Source organism: Falco peregrinus, chromosome 4 (genome assembly GCF_023634155.1).
Source record: "Falco peregrinus isolate bFalPer1 chromosome 4, bFalPer1.pri, whole genome shotgun sequence".
NCBI classification, from domain to species: Eukaryota; Metazoa; Chordata; class Aves; order Falconiformes; family Falconidae; genus Falco; species Falco peregrinus.
In genome coordinates, this window is record NC_073724.1 from 92115768 (window position 1) to 92127489 (window position 11722).

An 11722-nucleotide genomic window follows, 5' to 3' on the forward strand; every position below is an offset into this window, starting at 1 on the left:
GAAGCGTGCGTACTGGTGCTTGTTGTTTGCTGTTATCTAAGTGGAGCAACTCCAATATCACGAAGCTGTGCACGAGTGTCAGGCTCGCTGAGATGCATGGTGTTTGTGCTGCCACTGGAGATGAGCTCTGAGATATCTTCAGTGCACCAGGAAATACCAAGGGGGTTTTGAAACAGCAGGAAAGCATCTGCAGACTCCTCTGAGCTTGTTTTCTCTTCTGCCTGCCTTTTCTCTCTGCTTGGTCAAAGGGAGCAAGCGGGACAGAAATCCTCCATGTAACTCAGTTTTCCTCTCCCCTTTTCAGTTTGTTTTTAAAAGGCATTTCTGCATAAGGTAGAGCAGCCTTATGGCTGAGAAAGGACCTCAGCCAGGCGATGAGGAAGGCTTGCCCAACCAGCCCTGATACCTGACCCATGCCTGCCCTGCTTCGGGGGCAGCAGAGCTGCTTTGCCAGACGAGGAGAGAGGAAAGAAGAAGGGTGAATATTTCGATGTGAGAAAAACCAAAAAATCCCATCAGACAAGGGTTTTTTAAAATCCTCTTCATTTTTCCATCTTCCCTTACTCTTCCAAGCCTAGAAAAATCCTGTTCAGTATGACATTAAGCCTGTAAGAAGTCCTGTTTTGTTTTTAGTCAGATGGTGCTGAAGGATTTAGAGCTCTGGTTTCGAAGTTCTGCTCTGAAGCTGCTTAAGCTTCACTTGCTTCATTGCAAACCCTGTGTCCTGAGCTGGAGCTTCATTATTGACAGTGGTAAAGAAGATGCTATTTTTAAAGTCAGGCTCTACATTCATGTTTTGTGTACTCCCAAAATAGTCCTGAAGATTCAGATCTCTGTGTGTCCAGCTCTGCCACCCCCTGTGCCCAAAAGGGTCACAGTCCTGCCTCCACAGCCAGAGTACATCACCGGCATGGAAAATTCAGTAGAGCTCATCTAGCTACCCTGGGAAGGAAAAAAAAGTTTCACTTGCACAGTTGGTGCTTTCCTGCGTATTGTACAGCCTTAAAAAATCCGGTATTTTAATCAGAATGAGCAAAGCGTATGGTCCTGCTTAAAAGTTTTCTAGAGTGACACATTACAGCTTAAGAGTCAACAGTTTGCTTAATGTTATTCAAGTATCAATGCAATATACAGTCTGAAAAAAACACTTTATGTGGAAAAATACTCCTTTCTCACAGGAACAATTGAAATGGCTGGTGAGGATTCTGCTATGAAACTGGAAAACACCCCAGAAGCAAACCCATGACGACTCACGGAGAGCATCAGCCACTTCTAGAAAGTTAAAAGTATTGAAACATAAGTAAGCACTTTTAAAGCTGTTAAGGCTGGCTGTGCGTGCATGTCACTTGCCTAATCTGTGGGGATCCTTGTTACTCATTCGGGGAGGGAGGTGGAGATCACTGAAGTCAATAGAAAGATGCAGAGTGATTTCAGGCGGTTTTAGGTGAGGTCACGCACCTCGCTCCCTCTGCCAGCGTCCTTGGAGCTCACTGCCATCCAAGCCTTCAGTGGCCTCTGTGGCTGCTACAGCAGTTTCTGAGTTGCAGTGACAAGATACAGCTCCGAAGGTTCATGTTTCTGAGGTGCTGGCCTGCCCCAGCCCCCTCACACTGCGAGCGGGGGGCTTCCACAGACATGGCCAGGAACACCCGTCCACTGACGGTAGACCAAGCAGACCTGGAAATGAAGGTTTTTGAACTTTTTTTTTGTAACAAAAACTAAAGGCTGTTTTTCTTACTCAGTGGCATAAGGTAAGGTTTATGGAGGGATTAGCAGTGTCCTTTACAAATGCCGATCATAAACATGTACATGACTTTAGTGCAACCAGCGTCAACACAGGTTTTGCTGAAAGGCAGCAAACGTACGGGCTCACGAAGTACATGTATTTGACTAAAATTCAGGGCTGGGGAATAAAGAGGGCAAAACCGCATTTTGCTGCCTGGTATTTTTTAAGAGAAATATGTCCACAGAATAGTTGGTGTCTGCAGTCATTTTTTGTGAAGATGGCTGTGGCAGCCGATTGAGTTACCCAGGGGTGAACGCTCTCCCTGTGACTGAGGCTGGCAGGGGCGGCCGCATCCCACAGAACCCCACCGAGGAGGACGGGTGCGAGCAGTGGCACCACTCTCACGGGGTGCTCTGAAATCGGCTCTGGCTGAGCAAAACAGGGTGCTCTCCGGGGAGGCCAGGCGCTGGCTCGGCGTGGCGGTGGGGACAGCTGTTGAGCACGCAGACAGCCACCCACCCACAATGTCTGCAATGCACACAGCTGCTGCCTGGCTGCATTACAAAGGTGCCTCCGCAGCAGCACATGGGCTGTCTGTGATACCGGCGGCTGTGAGCCGCGCTTGGGCTGTATTTTACAAGTTCGTTTTCTATGGTGCTGCAAGCACAGGCACGCTTTTATGGCATCTAGAGCATTTCGCTGAATGATTTGGTAGTACGCTACTGACCAGACAGCACATTTCCAGATTTAGATTACAAGAGGAAAACAGCAAGTGGTAGGTTCAAGTGCAGGTCAGTGGATATGTTATACCAGAGCTCCTTCGCTGAGCACTGGAGTACTCGTGCTCCCCTGGGACCAATACCGTAGCTGTGCTCAATAGAGATGGCCTAAGGTGTTTGCTTTTATGATTACCAGTACCATTCACAACGGGAAAACGCTGTTGTCACATTGTAAACATCATTGTTAATGTCGTGGAATCTTTTCAGTTGATATTTGGGCTTCAAACACAAACGGATGATGTTCATTTTCTCCTGTTCTCTAGATGTATTAAGCAGCATTTTAGCAGGAGGTTTTTGGGAAGGAAAGAAAGGGTGCAGAGGTCAGAGAATATTCTGAATCTGCTCGATGGGCTTGTTTTTAGATAGTTACTAGTACCAGTGAGCAGTTTGGAGGAGGAAAGCAAAGAAAAGCTGTAATTTGGAGGAGGAAAGCAAAGAAAAGCTGTAACCCAGACCATGAAAACCAAAATCAGGGCTGATGGCCTCACTACCGATGTACATGGAAAACCAAATACTGCAACACAACGTCATCAGCATTCAGCATGAACAAGCAGGATTTAAATATCTCACCTGTAATAAAACTTGAGTTTACAGACAGTGTAAACCAGCTTACTGACCTGGCTTATATCCACCACCTGAAAGTTGGTGGGACAGTATGTCCTGATGGTCCGAAGAGCAAAGTGGATCCCAATAATGATGTTTAGCAATAGCAAATTGGTTTTGAATGCTGCAAGGTTTTTTCAGATTAAATTCTGTTTTGTTAAACTTTAGATCACCCTTTGCAGGGCAATATTCCCTTTAAAGACAGACCCAGGGCTGCATGGCCCCCCGCTCGCTGCTCTCCCAGTATAAATAATGGTTGCTGAAAGCACAATATCACCAGAGAAAACTGCTTACCATTTCATTGCCACCAGGAATAAAGCACCTTCCTCACTCTTGCTGGGCTGACCTGCCTGTGAAAGCACAGCCTAGGCTCCAGCCCTGTGTTTGCTGAGTAAGATCTGTCCCGTGTAGGAGTTAATCATGAATAACCTGCCTGAAGTTATGGTTCGGATTGCTCATGGCTCTCTCATGTCTTTTAACACAACAATTATTTTTTTTAGTGTCAGGGCACATCGCCTCCCTGAAGGCTGCTAATCATGGCTTTTGGGAAGGTGGTCCTTGTCCCTGTGCAGAAAGGGGAAATGAGAACCCCCTGCCAGCACACTGTGCTAACTTGGGCTTTATTTTAAATACTAATATTTTGTGACAGGGAGACTTGGAGTGTTTGAAAAGGTGGAGTATGGGCAGCTTTATAGCTTGGGGCTCCAAAGCATGCTTTGGGAAGGCTGGCTTCAGTGCAGCAGCGAAAAGCACAATAAAACACACACAGAGTAACACTGTTAGGCTGGTAAGTCTTATTTTCCAGGATGGTGTCTTTTTGCCGCATAGCAGCCCAAATCCCAAATTCCTGCCTTAGCTTTCACTCAGACAAACCTTCTACAGACCTACTCCTGTCTGGACCAGAACTGATCAAAACTTTCAGGTCTTGACCCAGAAGGTACAAAATGATGCTGAAATGAAGGTTCACAGACCTACACCCTTTTCATTTAACCTAGTTTCTGTATGACACAGGCACATCTGACTGCGTGACGGTACAGTGCAAGTAGGACAGATGCTGTTCATTGAGAAGACGTGTTGTGCTTGTGCTTCTTGTAGCACATCCCACTGTGTGGGACCTCTCCTCTCACCCTCTCTTTGAGGATGGGGCTGTGGGGGAGAAAGGGAAAAGGAAAAGTTTATAGATCTGCATTTCTGAAATAAATAGTGGGGGTTTTTTGTCTTTGTTTTTTTTTTTTTTTTTTTTTCCTTTTGCCTCCTGATTCGACCTTTTTGCACAGGCAAAATATGCCAGGCTCGTTGGGTGCCAGGAGGATGGTGCTCCCTCACTGGCCCCTGCCCACTGCCCAGCCCAGGAAGTCCTGCACTTTTGCCCATCTCTGGGACAGGGTCTGGCCTCGTGGAGGGGGCCGCAGACCCCTGCTGTGTGTGGGAGAGCAATGCTTTGCATTGGGATCTTGGATGCTGCTGGCAGATGTGGAGAAAAACCTCAGTGCATGTAACCAGACAGCTCCCTACTGACAGTGCAGCTTGTGTTCCTGAGCAGCGCTAATGTTTTGAAGGAAAGCTGGCAAAAATTCAAACTCTCAAGCCTTTTCTAGGAGATGCCCTTTCCCTTTTCCTTCCCACATCGTGCTTCTCCAGCAGGTCTGGTTAGTCTTCGTGCCTGAACCTGCCCTTGGCAGGGCGCTTCTGGCCGGAGCGTGCCATGGGACACATGGGCTGCAGCCGTAGGGCACACAGGCAGTTCTGTGCCTGCGTCTGTTAATGAAGAATTAAATGAATCCTAAAAAGACGGGAACAGAGGGTGAGAACCAAGGCAATGGTACATTGCTCAACTGTTTTGCTTGCTGTAATTGCTCAGGTTTTAGGGCAAAATAGAAAGCTGTGCTTAATGAATTGCGCTACCTTAATGCGTCCTACAGTTAGCAAAAGGTAACAATAGAAACCTGGGGGCATAAGTGGGCTGTATGGCTTTGCAGAAGGCCACCCAAAGGACAGAAAGCAAAGGGCTGGCACTGCTGGGAGCAGGTGTCATGGTGACTGCAGCTGCAGCTGCAGTTGCAAGCAGCCGTATTTTGAATATGAAAACTTAAAGCTGGGAGGCACAAGGACTGGCTAAAAGGGGGAAGGAAGAGGAGGAAGGCCTGGGCTAGGCGTGCTCAGAGCAGAGGGGCTGAGCTAGTATCTGGCTGAGCATGGCTTGGTTACGCCAAGCAGCCAAACAGCCTCCCTGCAACCCTCCCCGCTGCAGTGCTTCAGGTGTTGCTTTAAAAAACTGCTATCGCTGCAAGAGATTAGGAGTATCACACTTCCAGGAAAGCTCAAGGGAAAGTAACAGAAAAAAAGCCTCCTACTACAAATGAATGCATTTGAGCAAATGCCTCCTGTCTAAAATCAACAGGCATAGATAGAGCTGGTTGTCCATGTTTCTGCATATTCTGGTCTTTCTATGCCCCCTAAGTGCTGCTTATGTATCAGTGACAATTTTATCCTGCTGTTTGTTGAGAGCATGCTATTCCATAAGGTCCTGTATTTCAACTTATCATGAGGCAACTCTCATTCTGTAAAAAGCCTTGATAAATTGAATATTTTGGTCTGCTTGAATGCTTTAAGTTAATTGTTGGATTATTAAATAAGAATTGAATCCAAGACTGGCGGGATTCCCAATTCTTTGCGGATCTTGGTGGTAATGGCTAATGGACAATAGGAAATTGGCTCTAAACACTTAAGAACATAAGCTTCTTGCAACAGGACTTTGTCTTCTTATGTCTTTGTAAATTATTCTTCATCTCTGTGTTATCAGAGAATTTACAGCCTTCCTCACAATATGCAGGACTTACTCACAGAAGTAGATCTTTAAGAGGGTTACATCTCTGAAGTAGCAAAAATTGTGTCCAAAAATACCTATCAATGTTAATTACTATTACTGTTAAATACGTGCAAGTAATTTAAATTATGTATTTTTGCCTCATTAAGTAAATACTAGAATTATTTTGATTTTACTTAAATACTCTGTTACATTAATAACATAATAATTGTATGAAATAAAAAGTTAATCTGTTGTTTACTGCTGCTCCTTATTACTAAGAGTTTTATGTCTGGTTCTGTTATTAGTACGAGGTCTATTTTTGGTGAAAATTCTTCAAATGTCAAAACATGACTAAAGTGCAGTAAAATGCAAGTAAAACAACCACATTTGAAAGAATGCGAAAAGCGCTTTGGCAAATTGTTATCTTTACGGTGGTATCTTTGCTCTATATATTTACACAAATACACAGAAAGATATTATATATTAATTACACAGGAAAATCTTACTCATCTCTGTAGAAAAACAGGATAGAGATTTCACATGTGGCTCAGCCCTAGGATGATGTGATATTAGTGTCTGTGCTGTTTTCAAGATGCAATTTATCTAACACTGGAAAAGGGTATGGTTTGGCTGACTAAACTCTGGAGTGATGCTCGACGATAAAAGTGCTAAGGGGAATTTTTTGGGTGTCTAGAAGACAACGTCTAAGACTCCGTAGGTGTGAAAAAAACCAAAAAGACTTTTTCTGGTGATTGTATAAAAAGCTTACTGACATTTTATGACACAGACTAACCTCCCCCCGTACCTTTACCCCCCCGCCTTGCAAAATGTAGCTGCCTTAAAACTGAATGCAAGCTCCCTCACACAGAGGTGTTATTTTGGCACATCTCGCCCCTCTTTGAGAGTTTTGTTGTATACTCAGTGTCCCGAACTGGAGCAGCCTATAGTGCACATAGGCATGACCAGTAAGAAGGGCAAGCAAACAAACCCAACAGCTCATCTGGGATATGCACCACTAGTTATCTGCAAAACACTCAGCATTGCAGACATTTGAGAGCTGAGGCAAACCCTGCGCTAGTTTCAGATGCTGGGGAGGGAGAGCTCTGCTGACCCCACCCTGCCATGGGGTCTGCCCCGGGCAAGGGATGGTTCCTTGGCTGAGCCAGGCAGCTTCTGGGAAATGGCCTGCCAAAGAAGGGCTGCCTGAGCTAAGAAAGCCCCAGTGCTCTGAGGCACAATGTGGAAATAGAGGTCAGTGGTCTGGTGGGGATGATGATGGGAGCAGTGCACTGCAGGACAGATCTGCATCAGGAGAAGCACATTTTGCGTAATGGTGATGGATGGGTCTAGATGGTGATAGATGGTCCTCTCCAGCATTCACTCCTCCAGGTGGGCTGGCTCGTCTCTGCAGTGAGGCTGGAGTGTGAAGACACTGGTTAATGCAGAGGTCTGGGCTAGCTGTCAGACTCAGGGTTCCCAGAGGCCTCCCATCCTGTCTTGTCTTTGTGCTGGAGGTCTCCGTGAAGTCTAGGGGACCCTGGACTTCCTCTTGGGCTGCCCAAGTGCAGCCAGGGCTGGCAGCCTGGCACTTGCAGGGTCCTGCACTGTGGGGAGGCTCTGGGCAGGATTCATCCCAGCCAACTCATGGGCCAGTTGATGGGGAGAAGGACATGGCCATGGAGATAGATTTGGATCTTCAAGGGGCTATTGAAGTTATTCTTCAGAAGGACCTTTTGGCTTTGACTTGAGAGGGAGCCTGACGTGAGCAGGGCTTGCTGCTTTTACCTCTCCAAAGTCATCCAGGTGGAAATGTCCACTTTGACCTAAGCTGCCACTTACTGTGGATGGGCAGATGGGTGGTGGCCATAGGTCTTGGTGGAGGTAAGTGTACCTCTAGGTCTGCTCCTTCTCTTGCAGTGTAGTCACAGATCGGTGGACATCAACCCTTCCCTCTCTCTACCTACCACTGCTTCAGAGCCTTGCTTCATAGGGAATGCGGAAATCCAGGTCCCCATTGGGTTAAGGAGCACAAAGGGATCTTGTTTTCTGCGGTACAAGGCCTGGACTTTCGGCTCTCTGATGCTGGACCCTCATTTCAAGCCACCAGAGCAAAGATGTGATTGCTGCTTACCTTTGTGGAGTGCCAGGTCTGTGCTGATGACTTTTCCAAAAAACTGTGCTGCTTTCTCTTGTAGTACTAGCCCCTGACTATGCAGCAATCCCAGCTGTGGTTTTTTTTTTTTTTTAATAGGTTGGCTCCGGCACCTTACAGTGTACACCTTACAGTGTACAAATAAAAGCTTGAAAAGCCAGTGGTCCTCTTCCCTTCCCCCCAGGTTCATAGGAAGCACCTCAGGAAGAAAAAAAAGAAGTCAATTATAGTTGAATCTTGGGATTTCTCTAGCAAGAAGACTTCAGGAGTCCAATAAACACCAACCTGGATGCAGTGGGCTTAGTGTTTTTTCTCCTTTACAATAAAACCTCATTGAACTGGGAAGGTTGCCTGCCAGGTGTGGGTGTCAAAACTCTCAGATATTGATTTTCAGTCTGTCGGTCTTGAAAGCAAAAACACGTCTTTCATGTCGCCAGACACTGTATCAGAGCCCACAGTGTCTTGCAGGGTATTTCTGCACATCGTGGCACTGGAGACAATAGAACATCCTGTGAAGTAACAGCCTTAGCAAAACACCACAAGAGAAAATTGTGAAAAACACACTTCTCTGTTCCTTTTTTTACACAGACTTTCAGTTAGAAACACAGGCATACTGCATCTGAAACAGCTTTCTCTTGTGATTTGGCTTCTTTTTAAAGCCTCAAACCATTTAAAGCTCCACTCCTCTCCCTCAAACCCTGTTGAAGCTTGATGTGGGAGAATGTAGGCTTTTTTCCCTACTGCTTTCAGTCACTGTTTGACATATTCTGAATGTGCCTTGATGTGTCCGCTGCTTTTAATATTGCTGGCTAACACAAAGGACTCAATTTGTTCCCTCCTACTGACACACATAATTTGTATTTCCGTAGAGAAATATTGCTGTCTTTTGGAGGGAGATTACATGGGAGAGCAATGTAACAGCCTCCATAAAGTCACTGTTTGGTGCTGACTTAGTCGATCACTTTTCCTGTGGCATTACATACTTACAGACTGGGGCATCTTGCATGCTAAGTATTACATTAACAGATCTTGCCACTTGCAAGCAGAAGACTTGTTCTTGCAGTTGCTGCTTTGAAGTTGACGGAAACTTTATTTTCTTAAATTTATTAGTGCCTGTCTTCAGTGCTCTTTGGGACACTGCATTGTTGGAAGTGTAACCTCAGGCATGGGACTTGATATTGAGGTGCTGCAGCCTGCAGAAATGAAATGGTGTTTTTTCCCATTTTTGTGTGAGTCATTGCACCTACACCAGGGTGGGAAAAGACTTTCTACCAACATAAACCTCCCCTGCATTTTCAGGCACATACAGCAACTTTTACTACTCCCTGGCCTAGGTCCACGTCCAGCCTTGATCTATTTAAAGTTTATTGCATATCCCTCAAAGCTGGCTGAACCCTGTCAGTGGGTGGAATGATTCCTTTAATGCCTACCAAGTTTATGGCTGCAGCAACATCATTTTAATCTCTTCTGGGATGGATGATGTTATATAAAGAGAATGATCTGCCAGCAGTTCAGGGTAGGTATTGACCAGCTACATTGCTCACTCATGCAGACCTCTGCTGGGGTATCAGTATGAAAACAGGAAACGATGTGGGAAATGTTAATAAAACTTGACAACAACAGCTCAAAAGGTGTTTGATCCACCATTTAAGTGTACATAACTATTACAGGATGAGGAAACAGGAAATACGCTGAGGGGAGGAGATGAGAACAGAGAACGGTGAAAAGAATAAAAAGACTGAACTTGAAAAATTCCAAGTCACCTTTTTAAAGTCATCTGGCATGCATGAGGTGTTCATCAGAGCGCGCAGCTCCCCACTTAGGTGTTACACATGTAAAACATGAGGAGCCAGAATTGACATCCTTCAGCAATAAATTCCATCATGGCACTGAATATGAGACCAAGTTAATGCCAAAAAGAAAAACTCCAAATGAAAAAAAGAAGTTATTTGCAAGCAAGGGTTTTAAAATCTTCAAAACCAAATCAGCTCTCTGTAGTTCCTGTTTCTTCAGAATCTGCATTTGTCCACAGCCTTGAATAAATGAAATGTCATAGTGCTGCTCCTATTCAGAAATATTACCATTTCATGATGACTTTTTTCTATCCTCAACCCCCCCCCCCCCCCCACCACCCCACGTTCTTCCATAAGTAACTGAGTTGGAAAAAAAAAAAAAGCACACTCTCTTTTTCGTGTTGTGTTTTATTGCAGTGAGTTCACTGCCTTCTCCTCATTGAGGTTTGCACGATGAGTTCCCTAGTAACACACTCTGAAGTGTTACTGAATGAAGTTTAGCAAATGCATTAATTTGAAAGAACTGTTCACAGGAAAAAAACCCATATTGATTTGGATGTAAGAACAGCAAATGCTTCCCTTATGTCACCTTTCATTAACAGCATTCAAAGCATTTTAAAGGTGTGATTCACAGTTTATAGACAAAGAAGCCGGGCTCCGGAGTTGAAGATGTTTGATAATTAGTAAACTAATTGTGGAGTTTAGATCTGCTGATTTTTAGCCTCTGGCCCATCTCCATTGGACAATACAATCTCCTGTGACAAATACACTGAAAGGAATTATTTTCTAATGTGCAAGACATCCATTACCTTCCTTAAAGTGTCCTTTGGACCTTTGAAATCAGGGAACAGTAGTTACAGGTTGCACACTTCCTTCCAGCCATGGGTCTGCACAAAACAATGGGTCTTTGTGTCTTCAAGAGAGGGGGCAGAATTGGGAAGGTGAGGCAAGGACTGTCCTGGGCACCAAGAACAAGTGCTTCCAAGTTGTGGAAGCAAGGGAGAATGTCAAGTGTCTTCTAGTGCTCGGAGCCTTGGGTAGGATTCATCTGCCTAAGCTTTGACATTTGTCTGACTGTCAAAGACACATCTAAGACAAGTTACATACCTCACCCTATAGTGATATGGGAGTTTCTGGGCACCCACTGCAAATGGTAACAACCTTGGATTTCAGTGTTTAGCTTCTGAATTTTGAAGAGCAGACCTCTTGCCTTTTGTCTCTGCCTGCGAGGAGAAGCCTGCTCAGAGAGGAAGAGGATGGAGGTGTGAGGGGCTTCCCCTGCAGGCAGAGCTGCCCTGTGACACAACAGCCTACTCCTCGCTGTTCTTGGTTTAAAATAACACTTTGCCTTCTGCTAGTTTGGCAGATGCAGGGGACTTCTGGCAGGAGGTGGCTGCCTTTGAGCTCTAACATGGGCTGTACTTTCTTCAGGAAGATAAGTAGATGGATGTGGTGTCACTACTTCGCAACTCAGAGAAGATGTGTGGCCACCACAGGTTGGACAAACCTATGTACTTGTTTCCTTCCCTGTGGTTTTCATCTTTTGGCTTTATGGGTAGTGAGTCAGGCCTGGCCCTGCTTGAGCATCTGACCCACACACCATGTGAGCTCTGAGGTGTTGATTCATGGACATGACCCCTTCTGGTGGCAGCATGTTGCTTGTTGATACAGCTATGACAGCCTGACATGTAGATTTAATGAAGCCACATATTAAACTGCTCCTGCAAAACTTGCTCAGTATCATCGCGTGCTTGTCTGTTGTTTTGTGAAACTATTTGAGTGGAGGTTGGGAGAAATGCAATGCCACAACTCTCGATAGCTCTGTTAAGCTAGGTATGTGCTTGTTCCATTGAATCTGTG